The sequence below is a fragment of the Anastrepha obliqua genome, chromosome 5 (genome assembly GCF_027943255.1).
Source record: "Anastrepha obliqua isolate idAnaObli1 chromosome 5, idAnaObli1_1.0, whole genome shotgun sequence".
In the NCBI taxonomy this organism is placed as follows: domain Eukaryota; kingdom Metazoa; phylum Arthropoda; class Insecta; order Diptera; family Tephritidae; genus Anastrepha; species Anastrepha obliqua.
The window spans coordinates 117514573-117535340 of NC_072896.1; positions in this window are offsets into that span (position 1 = coordinate 117514573).

A 20768-nucleotide genomic window follows, 5' to 3' on the forward strand; every position below is an offset into this window, starting at 1 on the left:
TTTTTAACTATTGAAAAAAGCACCTCATGATTGATCACCCTATACAATGCAAAACTGCCAAACCATATTTGAATACATACAATTTTTTATTTTTAAAGTTTTCCCGAATTTCTCACAAAGGGTGTGTTTTGATATAATAAACAAAAAGTTAAATTCGGGGCTAGATTATCTCTTCCAAAATTATTTACGAGCATTTTAAGAAAAAAATTATATTATACAAATCGGTCAATAACTGACTTCTCTAGCATTTATGTACAAAATTTGTCGAAAAATCCCCATTGTGCGACGTGGCGACTGAAATTCGGAAAAAGGAGTGGCAGTGGATAGAACAAACGTTTAGAAAAAGTGATGAAAATGTGAGTATGCAAGCCCTGCGTTGGAACCCTTTACAACAAGCACGCCGAGGAGTGGGTAGGCGAGGTACCTACCTGAGTAGAGACGCTCAAAAGAAGCTGAAATGAACTCTATTGATCTTACGAGGAACGAATCACGATTATATATCAAAACCGTGTCCATTGACGAAAATGCGTAATTGACGTTCTATGCACCAATAGGAGCTAAAAGAAATGAAAATTCTAATAATATAACAAACTCCAGTCTACTGCAGCGTTTTTTAGGTACACAATGGAACTTCTTCATTAAAAACTTAATTAGGTTTTGCAGCAAATAAGTTCATAGCTCGCTTGCCCCCAAAATGGAGAAAAAATAATCTGAAGCAAATGCCGATAATTTCAGTCAAAACAAACAGTACAGCGGCCGGTGTTTTTAACGTGAGTATCTCCCGACAATGGTCTGACATCACGGTGCTCAAAAGCACAACGTACTGTGGGTCAGGCACCCGGTTGGAATTCAACTGCACATCGAGCCAAAAAGGCTCTACCCGAATTTGGGTGTTAGACCACAACTATCGCGTTACTCCCCGAGAGCTTACCTCAAGAACAGGTCGGAGCAAGTTCCGAGGGCTCCTGTTCCCCATGGTACCATATTTAAGTCTCCGGTCTGACTTCGTAGCCAAGACTACTACCAGTTGAACTTCCATACAGCTCTGGACTGGTGGACATACACCACATCCCACAAGAGCACACACTATCTAAAGCTAATCAACTGAACACCTTAAAATTTATCCTATTTCCTGCCATCTAAATGCTTCCCGCGCATACTTATCATCAGTCCAACTAATCCCCACACCCGCAAGATTGCTAATGTCTGAGTGCAAGGGGCATTCGCAGAGTAAATACACCCAGTCCTCTCTTGGCGACCCACAAACACATTCCTCGCCTACGGAAAACCCCCTCTCATGCAAAAACGCATTAACAAGCTCATGTTCTGTAAGGAGGAAATGAAACATCCCGAATGTACTCAAATGTCGCACAGCCTTTGAGACTATTGTCCCAATGGTTTTGCCACTTACTCACCACATACTCATTCAGGAGCCTCTTGCACTTAAAATACCCCCTTTCCACATCACCGTCAGATAACCATGTAGCAGCGGCATACAAAGCACTCTGTACGACTACCAGGTCAAGAGGAGGCGCATCCAACAACACCTCTAAAGCAAAGAAGTCTAAGACGGAAGTTGAAGGTTTAACTAATAGTCGTTGAACCAACGTTGTTGACCTGGTGTTTACCTTGGCCTACACGCGCCGGGTTGTTGTTTATTAAGTTGCTGACATTTAAGCCAGACAGTTGTTGGAGACTCTCGAAACCTGGTTTATCCAGGGTTGATATTCTTTCCTTTAATAAGGCAGGGCATTCGCAAAGGAAATGGAAAAACGTTTCCTTTTTCTCTGGCTTGTTCCCCGACAGACCGAAAGCCAGTTATGACTACCGTGAGTCTCCAGGCGTCCTGCCGTTCCACGTTCATCAATATCGACGTTTGTTTGAGGTTATAGGTGCGCCATAAAGTTCTGCTAATTTTTCATGTCGTCTGGTATCTCTATCTACAATCCGCGATTCGGAGGTATTATGACAAAATTATATTATCGGAGTTGAACAGAAGAATTGGTGGGGGAGTATTCTCTCAGCAGCTCTCCATCGAACCACTGGAGTATTTTCTAAACGGATTAAGAAAGCATTTGATTGGTTGCTTACTTCTGTAAAGGACGTGAATTTCTACTCCGACAGCCAGGCGGCAATTAGGGCTCTGGGCGCGTTGTTTGTGCGTTCGAAAGCAATAGAAGAATGCCTAACTCCTCTCTCGACTGCATCCGAATACTTTGATATTAGGCTCATCTGGGTTCCCTGGAACAATCGCATAGAGGGAAATTGCTGGGCTGATGAGCTAACTAGGCAGAATATCGTGGATATGGTCTTATCGCGAAATTAAACAATTCAGGTTCCCTTGAGAACATGTTGGCCACTCCTGGAAAGATGGCTTCGCGTCAACTTAGCGAGCGCTGGGCTAGTGCGCAACGTGCAAAGTCGCGAGATCCTTCTCAGTGCTCGAGGGAACTTCTAAGGCTAACAAAGCCACAGAGCTCGAATTAGGTGGTTATCCTTACCGGACATTGCTCGTTAGGTGTTAATGGGGTCAAACCTCGGATTGCTTCAAGCCCTTTCTGCAGAAGCTGTCTGGAGAATGATGTGGAATCATCTCAGTGTCTTCTCCTCAGTTGCCCCGCTCTCGTGGGCCAAACATTCAGACATCTGGTATCTCCCTTTTTTTGCTACACCTGCGGATATTACGGGTTTATATTATATATCGGTTTTAAAAAATGTAATTAGCCACTGTTGTTCGTTATCTTCTAATCCAAAGCCGCTTCTTTCTTTTTTCCATCTGCTAGGTTCTTTTCTCCCTGTTTTTCCTCTGTGTGGCATCATAATGGACCAATTTTCTATTCTCTGTTGAAGTGGGCAGCCATTTATCCGATCCTATGCTATCCTAGTGCAAAATTGTAGTCCCATTGTGTGCTTTGAAGTTTTGTCAATTTTGTAAATTTAAAATGCTCAAAGCAAAAACTTTGACGGAGCTCGAAAAAAGGCAATGCACTCATTCAGGTGGCAAAGAGTTTCCCTCCTAAAAATCTACGCCTCCGTTCGCACGCGCATTGATAAAAAGTATTTGCGCTAACGACTGACTGAACTATCAAACTTTTTGCAAAAAAGTGTCAGCTGCAGTGACAATTTTGCGCCCCCCACCTGCACGTAGTGGAGAGGAAAAAACTCACGCTTTCTTATACTATTTAATTATGTTGCAATGAAATCGTAGTTTTCTCCGATGTGTTTTTTCGAATGATTTACGCATTGCTCCTTATCTCATTGCTTGCAAAAAGTAGGCAGCACTTCTTACATTTCTAAGGCGGCGATATTTGCTCACGAAAGAACCATTCAATTGCAATTTTTTCAGTTTTCTTTTCTTCGACTGCTGCATCTTGACACGTTTTTGTGTCATAAATTGTGAAAATTACATTTGCAAAAAAAAAAAATCATATCCCTCACACATACACACAAGTATATAGTAGATGAGTAGATGGTACATTCCATTGACAAGCGATTTTGCGCGATTGGATTTTCATTCATCAATCATTGTAAAAATGATTTTGTGCTGAGCAGTGAAAGTGCAGAAGGAGATGAAAGTGACACGCAAGCTCAATGACTATTCTGTGATGTGCTGAAATAGCGGAGATGAAGTGAGTGACTTAAGAAAGTTGTATGTATTTGAGCCCGGCAAAGTGTGAAAAGAAGGGCGGAAGAGATGGAAGGAGGAGAAGTGGCTTAGAGACGGACTATTTAGGAAGATGAAAAGTCAGTTTTTGCGCGACAGCTGAAGTCTTTCTGCGAGTGGATATGGGGCAAAGAGTTTATTTGTCATTTATATTTTTATTTTTTACAACGCAAGGCGACCGGCTTATCGCTGTCAACGGTTTTCACGCATTTGAACACAATGCACGTTTCAAATGGCGATTATAATACATTCGATGATGACAATGGTGGATTTTCGCAACTTTTTGCAAGCGAAGTGCCACTTCCCATTTTGGCTTAAGTTGCTACCTCGTCTTATCGATTTGATATTTTGGTCGTCATATTGTGATGACAGTTTATGTATAAAATTTGACAGTCAAATAAATGACTTTAATGAGGTGGGAAGTGACTCAAAAAAACAAATTCCCACCTACTGTAAGTGGGAAAAATAGTTAATGATGTAATATTTAATTCATTGCATTAAAAACTGTTAAAATAAATATAATTTAAAGAAGTTGGATCCAAAGATCTTTAAGGTGGAAATGTCGGCCATTGGACACACTGCCGATGCTAATCTTAGAAGTTTTAAGCCTCTTAATTGAAGTTAATATAAAAAATTGAAATAACATTCGCCCTTTAATTTTTACGACTTTTCTAGCAAAATAAAGAAAAAAAAAATTATTTAAAAATGAATTTGTGAATTTTTGGGAAATTTCGGTCATGTTTTGGAAAAGAAAAAAAAAAATTAATATATAATAATATTTTTATGAACGCTTCAGAAAAGAATATGGACCCATCGCGGATGGCGAACGCAGGCCATCAACAACTGATGAAAAAATCAGCTTATGTTCAAAGTATATTGCGTTCCCACGACAGTAGGATCTGCGTAACCAGAACGACCCGGATTTATATCCGGCCAAGGATTGTCACTTCACCAAGATTCCTCGTATATGCACGGGGAATGTTTATGCTGTTACAACAATAACAACAACAACTTCAACATTGTTTATGGATCCCTTCAGGGCATTTTAGTTAATAGTCCGGGAGCCAGGGGTCATTTTGACCTCATCATTTCATGCCGACTGATTTTAATACTGAAGGCAGATGCCATCCAATGGATGACGAAACCAACCCTCAGCTGGTCCAGTAGCGAAATACGTCAGCTGAACAGGTGAACTTATAAAAAAATTAAAAATAAAACTACTTTATGCCGATTGAAATTTTTTTACATAATTTTGGACACATATCGATGGTTTTCAAGAAAAGCGACACAACTCAAAATTAACTCAAATTCGAAGTTTTGCCGTTAAAAGCAAAAATCAACTACAGAGTTTATATACTCGTATTTTTATCTGGAAAAGCGTCATAAGCGAATCTTGAAGCAATTCTGAGAGATGGCGTTAGTGTCGTTTTGTCCGGCGATCGAATTGGCGCGTCAATTATCTAGAAAACTGACCCACCTCAGTATTTTGTATTTTTGAATTATGTCATGTCAATATGAAGAGCGCCTGGCAGGTCAAGGGAAACCTGGGAAAGAACTGTGGATCGCGAGACGGTTCAACTCGAGTTAAGCCGGAAAAAGCTGAAGGCGTTATCCAGTAATCGGAGGAGATGGCGCGTTGGCGGTTCTGGTGCCCTATGTCTCATTAGGGATACCAAGAAATATTAATGATGATGATTATTTCGGCGTTATGAGACGTTTACGTGAAGCCATTCATAAAAAAATGAAAGGATTTGTGGGAAAACCACAAGTGGAATTTGCACCATGGCAATGTACCGTCACACAGTGTCATCATTAGGTATGAATTTTTGAACCAAGAACGAAACGAATATCAGCCAACAACTAACGCCCATTCACATGATTTGACTCCATGCGAAGTTTTCTGTTTGATTGAGTCAAAAAACTATGACGCGGAACACGTTCCACCCGCTGAAAGGAGGTAATGGAAAAATCGAAACCAGCTCCGATGACTATAGCGAAAGCCGTTCCCACGACAGTCGGTTCTACGTAACCGGAACGACCCGGATTAAATCCGGCCAATGACAGTCACTTCAACAGCATTCCTCGTATATGCACGGGGAATGTTTATGCTGCTACAACAACAACAACTATAGCGAAAGTAGAGGTCCAGAACTGTGTCGAGAGTTGCATGAAACTCTGGCATTTTAAGGGGAGTACTTTGAAGGCGATAATATCACTCTTGGGGAATAAACTTATTTTTGAATTTTCTGAATATATTCCGGAAACTTTTTAATCCAGGTAGTTATTTATATGAAATTCGTAAAAGGCCAGATTATTTATGAAATTATTTTATTTTTGTAAATTACCATTAAGAATGGATATCTGTCTAATATGCACAAACCACCCAGCCACCTCGCAATACAAGGCCCGGCACTCGAACTGTAACCAATTAAAAAGACCATAAATTTAGTTTGGTGAGTTATTTTTATTCAATTCAAATTAAAAAATGTGTGAAAATAATACGAAATGAAGAATCAAATTACTTTTTCTCGATATGACCACGTGTTGCCTTGAGATGGTCCAGAAATGAATCGCAAGCTGCGCGAATGTGACTTGCAGGTATTTTGGCCCACTCGCGCACATTGGTTTTTTTCAATGCTTCGAGACTTATGAATTTTAGTTCAGACCTCGCCCTCCAGAATGGCCCAAAAGGAGTAATCTAACAGATTCGCGTGTGATGAATTTCAGAGCCATTGTGTGGACGTTAGGAACGTTGTTTTTTAGTCATTCTGTGTTCACTTGAGCTTTGCGAGACGTTGCCGAGTCCTGTTGAAACGTTCATGGACTGCCACTGAAATGTTTGTCTACCCACGGCTTCAAAGCAACCTCCAGAATACTTTCCCGATAATATTTCACATTTACCTTGACGCCAGGCTCGATGAAAACGATTGGAGAGTGCCCATTTGCGGTTACAGCGGCCCAAACCATTATTTGTGGCGGGTGATCCTGGTGGCCAATCGATGACTCAAATTCTCGTATGAACGGTCGATCAAATAAACCCTATCGTTTTAAGAGTTTCCGAATTGCTCAAGTTGAAAAATTTTCTCGTCAGAAAGCACAATGTTCGGAAACTGACTGCTTTCGGTCAAGCGAAACAACTCGCAAGTCTCGCTCTCTCAAGTCTGACTTATTGCTGCTTTGGTGTTACATCATGCGCCTTTTGAATCTTGTAAGGCTTGACTTTGAGATCATTTTTCAGTATGCGGCGGAGATGTTTTCAGCTCTTTTGCCATTTGATTAGCACTTCGTCGGGGATTTCGCCCAAGTCGCTTCTGCACTTTTTGAACCATTTCACGTGACGTTGCACTCGTTTGATGACCACCTCCATGACGTTTCGCGGTGCTCCCAATATCATTGTAACGAGTAATGTTGCGATAAACCAAAACTTTATTTACTTCAAGGTGCTCGAGCTCACAAACAATCGCTGGTCGTGATTTTCCAGCCAAATATAATGCATTTTCTGTTTTTGCGTTTACTCTCGGCAAAATGCTTCTGCGCGCATGTAAACAATATTCTGGACTGTCATTTATGTTGATGTTCGTGCATCAGCTGTGCGAGCGGTGTTATGTTGGTTACACTACGAGTGCCGGACCCTATAGGAGTTTCGGGTACCTGACTCGCATATCAAAATCCTTGCCTTCATTGACTTCTAAATGAATCGCAATTCGCACTAAGGCTCGGAACGCGTCATAACTTCAAAACTTTTCGTAATGTGCATAATTAATCGCCAAAGCTCCATATTCTCTAAATTACATACTCACATAAGAATACATAAATACATTTATAGTAAAGACAGCCCTTTACCTCGCAGCAACGTATTGCTGGCTGGGCAACAAGGAATTTAGATTGTATACGTGCGTGCGTAAATTTGTACATTTATCAATCTCTCGGCTATGCAGAAGACCCACGGCAGGTGGCAACACACTTTCGCCAAGAACGAGAGAACTTTGTGCGGAACTTCTCTTTCAACATTCCTCGAAATACTTACAAATATAAACCCAAATAGAAGCACACATACGCTAGGCGCATACACGGAAGCGCGCTGATGAGATGTTTTCCGTTACTGAGGCCGAATGAAATTTGGCTGCATACACACGAGCGCTGTACTCTTAAGTGTAATTTTAGAACTTACGCAGATTTCTGAATTTTAATATTTCATGTCGAGAAATTGTTATAAAGTTTTTGAGGCTGGCAAAGATGTAGCACATGCACATACACATATGAATAAATACATACAAAAATATTTTTTCTTCCAATGCAACTCTTTTGAGATTTTACACATATCGCTTGAAGTATATTTTACGGCGCACAAACTTGGCATAAGTATCAAATGTCAGCATAGTAACCGCCGAACTGAACTTTCACCGACGTGCAAACGCACTGGTAGACATATACGGGGGGCCTGCATACTACTACACCTCAGACTACACCACGCTTGCACACTCTTTAAAAAAAAAACTGAACTTTTTATAACCAAATTTTTATTTATTACGTCAAGCATTGGAAATTCTTCTAATTCAATATACCAGTGCAGCGTTGCCAAATTGTGAAATAAATGTGTGATTTGGATATGAATAACTTTGCCTTTACGATGGTAGTCACCTTGACTTGGTGTAGCGGCTTATTGTGGGATGGCACATGGGGCATGAAAGACGATGTCATGGGCTAGTACACAAATTAAGAACTACCTACAACGTGCAGGCTGAAAGTAGACTTTCTACGATTCCTAATTATGCTAGCTAGTAATCGTAACGGCGCGTGCTAATTGGCCAGCCCCTCGGGGTAGCGCGGCTATCAGTAGGACCAATGACCCTTTCTCAGTACGGCCATGTCTCTGCTGTTTTTGGGCTGCCGATAGCCAGGAGGGCTGGAAGAGAAACTTCTGAAACTCCCTGGGGCAGATTTTGCCTCCACTTCCTTTTTTCAAATCCTGGTCTTGGAAACGTGGGGTGGATACAAGATCATTACCTCGAGAAACCCCCCAAACTCACATTGGATTAGCTATGGCGGTAAGCTTGCTTGATGGAGTAGAATCAAGTCTAATGAAGAACTCCGTACAAGGTTTGGCGCGCCTACGGTTTCAATTAGCCTTCCCATGGGGGCACCCATTGAAAACAACAAAACGCACTGTGCATACTTTTGCCAATATCGGCAAACAACAATCGCAGGCTGAAGGGCAGTTAGTGCCAGCTGTAGTGAGCAAATGGGCCTCTACTTGCGGGGAAGGCCACCTTGTGGTGCTTCCACCAAAAAGCTAGAGGATATGGATATGCCATCTAGCCAGGAGTCAGCTGGAATGTTTATCTCCTCGGTCCAGGAAAGAATTCTTCTGGAACCTAGTCCAAAAACCAGAAAGACTCACGGTGACTGGGTGAAGCTGACCGGAGCTCTTCTTCATCCACTATTAAAGGGTGATTTTTTAAGAGCTATAGGAAAGTTTTTCAAAAAAACACACGTCAAATTCAGACAAATGCATGAAATTTTTATTTAAATCAATAGTACAGTCCATATAATTTAATCTTTGAAGATTATTTCAAGCAAATGTTGACCGCGACTGCGCTTCAAATGGTCGATCCCCTTAATCCAATTTTGGCATACTCTTTCCAATGTTTCGGCCGGTATCTCACATATAAATGCTTTAATGTTGTCTTCCAATGCGTTAATTGAAGCAGGCTAAAATAGGTCTGAATAGACATGAGCTTTAACATAGCCCCAAAAAAATTATCTAAAGGCGTTATATCGCACGATCTGGGTAGCCAATTGACAGGTCCCGAACGTTAAATAAAATGTTCACCGAACTCGCCTCTCAACAAGTCCATTGCTACGCGTGCTGTGTGGCATGTGGCACCGTGTTGCTGAAACCACATGTCATGCAAGTCAAGCTCTTGCATTTTGGGCAAAACAAAGTTGGATATCATTTCACGGTAGGGCTCACCATTCACAGTTACGTTACGATTCGCAGCACCTTTGAAGAAGTACGGTCCAATGATACCTCCATAAGCCTTTTCTGGATACATTGGTAGCTCTTGCAATTCTTCTGGCTGATCTTCACTCCAAAATCGACTATTCTGCTTATTTACGTACCCATTGATCCAAAAATGAGCTTCGTCGCTGAACACAATTTTTCGACAAAAAAGTGGATCTTCGGCCAACTTTCCAAGAGCCCATTCACCAAAAATTCTGCGTTGCGGTAGGTCGTTCGGCTTCAATTCTTACACCAGCTGAGTTTTGAAAGGCTTCACACCTAAATCCTTTCGCAAAATTTTCCACGTTGTTGAGTAACAGAGGCCCAATTGCTGCGAATGGCGACGACTCGATAATTGATGGTCATCATTAACACTGGCCGATAAGTACAGCTGCGATATTTTCTTCAGTTCGCACTCTACGTAAGCGTGTTGGTGGTTTGATGTCCAATGATGTAAATTTGGTTCTAAATTTAGTCACAATAGCTCGAACAGCCGCTTCAGTGGGTCGATTAAACTGACCATAAAATGGAAGAAGCGCGCGATAAACTTTCTTAACAGAACGCTCATTTTTATAATAAAATTCAATGATTTGCAAGCGTTGTTCGTTTGTAAGGCGATTCATGGTTAAATTATAGACCAAACTGAAGATGTTTGACAGTGAATCAAAACACGAAACTTGTGTCAGCTACTTAAACCAACTGTTTAAAAAGATAATACCATCTAAAAAATCACCTGTGATATCTAATTATCCTCCTCTGTTTTCTCTTTTTTCTCCACTGCTTTGGTATATTTCGTGGTAAGATACTCTCTTTTCTCCCTTCACAAAAATGATTTTATTTCTCATCCAAATGGGCCCGCTCATGAACAACTACATAACCTAACATAAACTATATATCGCATCAGTTATTGAATAATAGAAATTAATTATTTGTAACAAAATTTTCTGATATACTTCTATTTTTAAAAACTATAGCAATATTTTTTCTTTTTTTTAATAGAGTGTACCGCATGTCCAAAGCTCAAGTCAACTCATTCCATCATCGTCGCTTTCATTTTCCTAATTCTTCACCTTTTCTTAGTGCATGCCAGGTCATAAATATGGCGCTTCCATCTCTCTAACTGATCTCTTACTTACAATTACAAGTTAGCTCATCCTCAAGAAAGTGTGGCATTTTTAAGGTATTTCGGCTCATGAACTTTCTGCCTTTTGGGCGCTCTTCAATGCACATTGTTGCATTTCTTTGGCTTACATAAAACTCGTCTGCTAACTTTTCTTTCGAAATAGTACGCAAAAGTGATGAGCACAAAATTCTGAATGCAAAATACCACAGCCTCCTCTATGGTGCTTTTGGGTGGAAATCTTAACATTCAAGTACTTTAATGAGGCCATGAGCTTTAGAACAAAACTTAAAAGTACAGAAGCAAAGTGCAAAGTTGTCGCTTAAGTCATTTGCGATGTGTTAAAGATTTTAGGTGATACATATATCGAATGAAAGCGAACAAGACACATTTCACTGGCTTATAGCGCAGATTTGTAGGCTTTAATCCAGAATTCTGCAAATCGAAAGATCGTAAAAGGAAAAATCTGAGTTCAAAATATGTTTTACAAGCACCATACGCCGCAAGTAAAGTGAAGCAAGAACAAATAACATTTGTCTAGTTATTTAATATGACAATAGGAAGCTCATCTTGTCCTTGCTTATAAAGGGTGGTTAAATTTCAAGGGCCGATTTTGAATGTGAACCACACCTAAACGTCAAGCTTTTCTGCATTCCATTTGACATTTGTCAATCTAACTCAATTTTTCAGGCTAACTCAATTTGAACCATGGAAACATGCACAATCCAGCAACGCGTTAAAGTTATTCAGGCTTATTATGAAAACGGGCGTTCAAATCAAAATGCATATCGCGCACTTCGTGAAGAAAATCATCTTCAGTGATGAGGCACATTTTCAGCTCAGTGGATTCGTCAATAAGCAGAATCGCCGCATTTGGGCGAATGATAATCCAAGAGTGATTGCTGAAAAACCAATGCACACACAAAGAGTCACTGTTTGGTGCGGTTTATGGGCCAGCGGCATCATTGGACTGTATCTTTTCCAAAATGAGGCCGGTCAGGTAGTTACTGTAAATAGTGTTCGTTATCGTGAGATGATAACGAACTTGTTATGGCCCGAATTGAAAGATATGGATGTGGACGATATGTGGTTTCAACAGGACGGTGCCACTTGTCATACACCTAACGAAACAATGGCTCTTTTGCGTGAAAAATTTGATGTCCGAATACCTGTAATCTCACGTCGCGGCGATGCCAATTGGCCGCCAAGATCATGTGATTTGACACTGTTGGCCCATCGGATGGAGGTGTGCCGCCGAGGCCGCGGCGGCCATTTGGTCAATATTTTGCTTTATCCGTAAGTGAACCATACCAATATTATCATAATAAAGCGAAATGACAATAATTTTCTAAAAAAATTGTATTTTATTCAAAATCAACACTGGCCCTTGAAAGTTAACCACCCTTTATATATTTTGTTAGAAAAGATTTAACAATTAAATCTTGTAAAGTATAAAAAACTCAGTCTCACACTTTGAATATCGTTTCGATACAAGAATGATAGATTATAAAGGTTGGCCATCTCATGGTGGAAATAATTGAGAAGTTAGCTGGCTCTCAGTCAACGTGACTAGCTCGGGTTATGAGTCGATTTCTTTACAAAAAAATTAGATTTTGTTGGTAATACAAAAAGAATCCACCAACGACACTTCGCCGCCGTCTGAACAACGACTGATTGGACGAGTGTGCGAATACAAGTGAAATAATTGTGCAGAATTCGACTGCCGAATCTCCCAAGTGACGTGGCAATCGAAGTTCCCTTCACAATTTTCTTTTCCCCCATTGGTAAATAGCAAACCTTGTAAATCTACATATTATCCTCGTGGCCATGCGCTATGGTGAAAAACAAAATTGTGAGAGTACCTTCGGCTGCCACGCCATCGGGCACTCGGTAACCGAATTCTGCCAAGGGTGATAAATTTACAAGGCAAACCGTGTAAATAACTATCAATAACTATGGTCACAGAAGCACTCGGCAGCTAAATTTTGCACAATCATTTCACATCGATTCACACACTCGTCCAATCCGTCGTTGTTCAGACGGCAATGAAGTGTCGTTGGTTGATTTTTTCATATATCACTAACACAAACTTAGTTTTTTCGTAAACAAACCGCTTCGGGACCCCAGTTACACCACCTCATCAGCTGATTCTCTCAAATTTGGTGCGATCCGGATAACGGTCTGTTATTGGCCACACCTTCTTAATTCTTTTCACCATGAGGTTTGGCCATTTGCTTTGGTAAAAAACGAAATTGTGAGCTTAACTTTGTTTGCCACTTCAACAGTATTCTGCCCGGTCATTTCGACGGAGTGGAGACTGCGCTGATTATTTTCGTATATCACCAACACAATCTCAGTTTTTGTGTAAGCAAACCGCTGTCATATCGAATGTAACGTCAGCAGCTCAGCTGATTCTTTCGAATTCTCTAAAAGCCTGTAAACGGTTTGATTTTGTCACACCTTCTAAAATTCTTTAGGCATATCTGTATAGTAGATGCCATGTAGCATATATGGTATCCAAACTTTGTCTTCGGATATGTTCAGCTCCAAAAGTGCTGTTCAGATTCGGTTTCGGTTCAGTTAGGCTTCGGCAAAAGTACAGAATTTTCCCAGAAAATTTCCGAATTTTTATTCCTCAGTTCAGTTAGGCTTCAGCAAAAATACAGAATTTTCGAAGAAAATTTCCTAATTTTTATTCCTTCAGGACATATCACCAGCCTTTGGGAGAAGAAGAATAAAATTATATTTCTGTAAATAACGAAGGACTCTTTTCTTAATGAATATCTGCGACCAAGTGGACATGCAATTTTATATATATGTATATTTTTTTTGATTTTAGAATAATAAAATTGATTTTTGACATCCCTTTTTAGATTTTCTTGTTTGTATGCAAAACAACAGAAGTTTTCTGAAGATTATGATTGAAATGTTGAAAAGTTTGCTTAAAATTTAATAATTTTTTTGTGAATTTTATACATAGTTTTGAGTACACAGACAATGGCATATTCATAGCCTTGCAGACATATAAACTACTTATTTTTTAGGAAATTGTAGAGCAGCGAACTAAAGATGGCGTAATGGAACCAGCTGCAGAATCGACCGGCGATTGTGTCCAACTCTCAATGCTAAACGCACAGAATCTCTGCTAAGCCAAAGTTTTAGTACACTGATCTCGGTGCGGAAGCGCTATTTGGATTCTGGAAGAATCAACCAACACTGATCTCAGTTATAACCGGGCACTGCCTAATAGATAGACACGCCTAGAGGATGGGTGGGCAAATACATGACTTCTGTAGAAGTTGTCTAGATGAGGAGGAGGAAAAAACAATCACGCGCCTTCTGTGTCATTGTCCTGCTCTGTCCAGATGTAGGCTTACTACTTTAGGTAGACAATTTTTTAATGAATTGGAATACTTCAGTTCTGTCGAAATCAAAGATCTTCTTAAATTTTTTAAAAGCGCACACTGGCTTAGGAGAGATTAGAGAAGTTTTTCACGTGGCATCACAATGAGCTATGAACTTGAGTGCGTCCCACAGGACAACCGTTTCAACCTAACCTACCATAGAAAGTTTGGAACTTTGAACGCTATGTAAGTTTGGTATTCAATAAACTATATTTTTATAAAAAATTAACGAAAAAAATTTTAAAACAATAAATATTGAGAATATTGAGTAAAGATGAAGTGTGCGACTTATGCGAGCAGAAGTGCACCGCTTTTTGCTTTTTCATTGATAAAAATGCCGGATTTTGTAAACCTCCATGCTTGTTTATTACTTTGGCCCTTGAAAATTTTCGAATGGGCCGTAAAATCGATCGTTCGGGCGACTATGATGGCCTCAGCGTAAACGCATGCAAGTCGCCTTAAGTTGTTGCTGTCGAAAGACCGGCGATCTTTTGCTGCTATTCAACAGAAACAGTTTATAGCTTACAAGGCCACGCTGTAATTTACTCTCTCAAAAGGCAGGCAGCCTGCAGCCAGGCTTTCAGAAGGTGCCGGTTACCGCTCAACTCAAGCTTAGCTAAGTTTCTTGCCGAAGAATCTGCAACTATTTGCAATAAAACATGAAACTTCGAGTAATTTATTCTGCTCCAAACGTCATGACAGATGGTCAGCATTGAGAACGAATTTCCTGGCAGACATTAGGAATAAACTTTGCTTGAGAAACAGCGCGCGTAGCACGAGAATTCATAAAACTCATATTTCAAAAAGCAGAAAACAATAATTTATATTAAAATTGACACAAACAACCCCACAAGCACTAAAGAAAAGTACAACAACAGCCGCACACACAGGCATACGAGCCAAGCACTAAAAGGCCGAAAAAATAATAATGGAAAACAAATGCCAAAAGTGGGAGCATCAACAAAAAAAAAATACATGAAGATGAGAAGTAAAACATACAAATTGAAAAAGTACACAGATAAGAAACAAAAAAGAAAGTTGAAGATATCAGCGGCACAGGTCTCTACGAAAAGAGAAGAGCAAATTCAATATTAATGCTTGTTGCGGTATATTTTTAGGCGTTTATTGCATGGCGCCTGCCGACTGCTGCGGCAACCAACTTTTATCATTTCTGATTTTCGCCACTTACCCAAAAGCGAGAAGATTTCCATGCAGCAGCCGATGACGACCATTTATCTTACTAGACTTTCATGTGCAGTCGCGGCAGGTCGTTGGACAGGAGCAACAAATGGAATGCGCGAAAAGGAATCAGAATTGGCAGCGAAAAGTAACAGCAAATAACGGAGAAATTGAATGTGTGTATTAACAATAAATCACTGCAGGCGGAAAGTAGCCTGCGGTGTGGGGTTAAAGGCTGTGCGCGCGGCAGGCTGGGCAACGAGGCTGATACGAGGCTGATGGCGTGTAAGTGAGCATAAGTGAAGCTACAAAAGAAGTTAAGTTACTTTTATGGCTATGAAGTTGGTGTGCATGTTGCATGCAACATGTCAAATCTAATTTTATGTAAGCATTTTCTTGCTGATACAAACAGATATTGGAGATGAAAAGCGAAATGGAAGTTTATAAATTTCAAATCGCATTTATTAATTTTCAAACAAGATTTTGTGGGTTTGGGGAAGACGAGTATATTTTTGTTTAGAATTTTCATAAGGGTATGGCACAGCAATGCCTAATGTGAAACCAACATTAGATCTGATGAAAGTTTTCTCCAACCGCTGCAGCTGTCAGTGCGCATTTGTGAGTTGAGTTGCGCCTTTGAATAAATGTTTGTGTACGCGCGCCTGCACAGAAGTTCGGGGAAACATATGTGTGTATGTATGTTAGTGTGCATTCTTATATGTGTACTCCTGCCTTTCCCACCCCTTTGCTTACCTTTGCCTCACATTGCTTCGGTTAACTTGTTCTCATGTTTGTTGTAATATTTATTGTATTTAGCATTCAACAGATAAACATCGCACAATGAAAAATCTAAACGCATGTCAAGGCCTATTTTCCGCTTTCCCTCAGCTTCCAGCATCCATGCATTCGGTGAGTTCCTCTTTTGCTGATTCAATCAATTTTTTTAGATGTACGTGTATGTGTATGTATGTGTGTGTAAATGTTATGTAAATCATTACACTTCATCGCGTGGATTTTGATATTTGATTACATTTGTTGTTGCCGCTTGGCATTCATGTGAACAACAATCAGTTGATGTACCGTTACTCATAAATGTCAAATTTTAAGCACTTCGATAGGAGATAAGCAAAAGCGCTTTCAGTTTTTTATTAAAATGTAAATTTCTTGCTCCGTATGAGTATTAAATATTTAGGCGACACAAAATAAAGGTTGGTTAAGTTTAAAGAGCCGGTGTTGATTTTGAATGAAATAAAATTTTTTTAGGAAATTATTGCCATTTCTCTTTATTATGATAATATTGGTATGACTCAATTACGTATGGAGCAAAATATCGGCCAAATGGCCGCCGTGGTCTCGGCAGCACACCTCCATCCGATGGTCCAAATTTTCGATGACGCTGAGGCATAATTGAGGTTCTATGCCGTTAATGTGCCGAATTATCTCATCCTTTAGCTCTTGAATTGTTGTTGGCTTATCGACGTATACCTTTTCTTTCAAATAATCCCAAAGAAAGAAGTCCAACGGTGTCAAATCACATGATCTTGGCGGCCAATTGACATCGCCGCGACGTGAAATTATTCGACCATCAAATTTTTCGCGCAAAAGAGCCATTGCTTCGTTAGCTGTGTGACAAGTGGCACCGTCCTGTTGAAACCACATATCGTCCACATCCATATCTTCCGATTCGGGCCATAAAAAGATCGCTATCATCTCACAATAGCAAACACTATTCACAGTAACTGCCTGACCAACCTCATTTTGGAAAAAATACGGCCCAATGATGCCACCGGCCCATAAACCGCACCAAACTGTCATTCTTTGTGGGTGCATTGGTTTTTTGGCAATCACTCTGGGATTATTATTCGCCCAAATGATGCAATTCTGCTTATTGACGAATCCACTGAGGTGAAAATGTGCCTCATTACTGAAGATGAAGTGCGCGATATGCATTTTGATTTGAACGCCCGTTTTCATAATAAGCCTGAATAACTTTAACGCGTTGCTCGATCGAGTATCTTTCCAAATAGAGTTAGCCTGAAATGGAAAAATGTCAAATGAAATGCAGAAAAGAACTTCGCGTTTAGGTGTGGTTTACATTCAACATCGGCCCTTAAAATTTAACCATCCTTTATTTCCCCTAATTTTAGTTGTTATTTTTGTAATGAACGTATTATATTTGAGCCTTGCTGAGAAGTAGTTCGTTGCACGTTTATATGTTGAAAGTTAGAATGCATTGACTCTAAAAAACTTGAAATAATTAAATTATTGTATGCATAGGTGCTCCTATTCAAGGCTGCTTCATTCGTCGTCACTGTTAAGACATTCAAAAACCCCGTAGCAGCCACTCTCTTCTATCAGAGTAATAATAGGAAAGTCTCTCCTTTCATTAGCGGTGAGAGTCTTAACGATGGAAGTTCTTGAGAAATCCATGCGGCGTAACTTTATTGAATTCCGGGATAAGTCTGCGGTAGGTTCTCGGAAAATATCAAGTTAGATATCTTCAATGAAAAGTACGCCGGTTCTACTTGTAATAAAATAAATTGTGTCTCTCCAGATAATTATTGAAATTATTAAATTTCGGCATTGGCATTTCTAAATGAAGTAGTTTGCCAAGCCGTGAAAAACTCTTCAACAATATTAAACAAGTGCAGCCTTAACCTGTGCCTATCGCCCCCTCTCGCTAACTTGTTTGCCTTACAATTCCCTGGTATGTCACTGTGCTCTGCGACCCATATCAAATGGATGCGAAAACATTCCGCCATCTCATCCCGCCATTTGCGAGAAACGATGCAATCATGTCCAGTCTGTGTCAGAAAAAAGGAAGCGCGATTATTCATGAAGTATAAAAGATTTATATTTAAAAGTTTTTTTAAATGAAAGTATGTACAAAACTTCGAGTCACAATAACTCAATAAGCTGTGTAGTCTCCATAGGGGTCGAGTAAAGCCTGACATCTTCTCGGCATGCTTTGAAGATTCCCTGCGTAGGTCGTCGACAAAGAGGACCAGATTTTGCGAACTTGACGCATGAATTGCTCTAAATCAAGACTGGTCTTCAGGCAAGATAAGTTTTCATAATTCCTGCGTCTGGGGACTGGGAAGACCAGTCCATTACTATGTTGCCATTTTCTTGTTTTGTTGTTTTGCAATGTGTTTTTCTGTTTTTACTTCATGATTGTGAAACGTTGAATGCCATATCAGCTGACACAAACTCTTTAAAAGTTTTTGTAAACAGACGCCTTCGAAAAACTCTCAAAATATTCTGGCCAAATATTATCTCGAATGCTGACTTATGGACCAGAACCTAGCAGAAACCAATACTATTAGATATCCGAAAGAGAAAATGGGGCTGGATTGGCCATGTTCCACGCACAGAGGAAAGGCTGCCATTGACTGGGACCCCCAAGGTAGCCGCAGAGTTGGAAGACCAGCGAATACCTGGAGACGACTGCTGGGTCAGAAACCGCGCCATGTAGCTTAGCTGGAATGAAATTAAGGGATTGGCGCAAAACAGACCCGATTGGAAGAAATTCTTTGTGACCCATGTACTGATGATGAACTAGGTACTAGTGAGGCTTAAGGCTCTTTTGACTGTATTATTTGTGTTTTTTACAAATCAGGGAAATATGGGGGAGTTACAAAACTTTAACTGAAAGAATTTAGCCTAGGCCACAAAGTATTATTGAGGCTTTAGTCTCATTTGACCATTTTTTTTAACCTTCGGCTTTTTTTGCAAAGCTCCTACCATATTTTTGCTATGAAAAATTTCGAATTTTTAAAATGGAAGGTTATAGCGCTAATTTCAGAAATGGTTCATATTGAATTTGCGCAAAAAATAGCTGCACATTCTAAAAAATAAATAAATTGCATATTTTCGCAAAATGACTCGAAGTTAATAGTTTATCAGGCCCACTATTTTCACAACATACATTTTTGTGTTTTACAGTAGGTACTTTAAAAATACGGAATTTCGCCCCAAAATAAATTTGGATGCATAATTTTGTTAGCGGAATTTATTTTTAATTTTTTTTTATTCTGTATAATTTTTTTTTTGCACAATTTGCACAATACAGAATTATGACCCAAAGGAGTTTAGGTTGGTTAGATTTGTTTGCACATTTTTTTCAAATTTTTTATACAAAAGAATATTGTAAAGCAGATTTAGAACCGCTAACATAATGCGGTCATCTTCAGCGCATAACCCAAACCTTCTATTATCCGCACTGACCTCAGTCAACGTGTCAGGTGAGTATTTTTTTTTCAGACAAATTTTGTGTTACATGCAAAAGTGACCCATTTCCTATGCCAACATAAAAATTTGCCATCGATGTTGCATTAGTTGCGAATTCAACTTTATACCCGATATTCCCCTTCTCTACTAATTTTACACGCATCTTGGAATTACTTTATACACAAATAAACACTGTGCATATTGAATGCTACTGCCTTTTTATCTCAACCTCTGCCGTCCCTCCAAACGACGCAATGTTTTACCACAACCTCTGCTCACTACCATTCGCATTTATTGGCTTTAATGCAGGCCATAATTCACTCAACACCGCATAAGTACGACCGCCATACGCGCCTAATCTCATTTGCCCAACGTGTGACAGCAACACCAACAGCAAAGACGTCGCTGGTGGCAGCAGCAGTAGCTGAGATGAGCCTACTACCTTTCGAGTACAATAATCCTCCTTCCAGCCACTGCAGTTGGTGGTCAGTCGCATTTGCTGCCATTCAAGCATTTCACCACTTCACAGCGATTCGATTCGGTTTCGATTTGTGCTGTCCATTGCTTTGATTTCGTTTTTAACTTTAAGTGCTTGCAACATTGCAACAAATGCCTTGTCAGTTGCCACAAGAGAGTTCTGTTGTTTTTTTAGTTTTACTCCCCTCTCTGTTGCGCATTCACGCAGTGGTATTTGCTCGTACTTTGCCATTTTATTTGTGCTGATAACTGTTGCGTACACATTTTCTTTATTTCCGATATAATTTGTTAAACACACTCACTTTACATTTTTAAGATTGCAGAGTGAAGTGGAGTACATTTCAACAAGTCGGGCAAATGGCAACTGATGCTTGCTGACAGACAAATGGAAGGTATGGATGTAGGTGTGTGTGGAGGTACACTGATGTACGAGTGGCTGTTTCGAGTTGTTGTTGTAAAAGTTCAAAAAGTGGAGAAACTGATTACCAAATAATACTCATTACAGGATTGTTTATACAACTGGAAAGACTTATAGCGAAAAAAGCGCGAGGCAGGTAAGAAAGAGGGTCACGGACCTAAGAGTGAACAAACGAGTCTGAATGATTTTTCTTGAACCGAAAATGTTAGACGGATTATGAATTATATTAGATTAGATTTGTGGGGCGTGGACTAGTTCAAGCACTCAGTCAT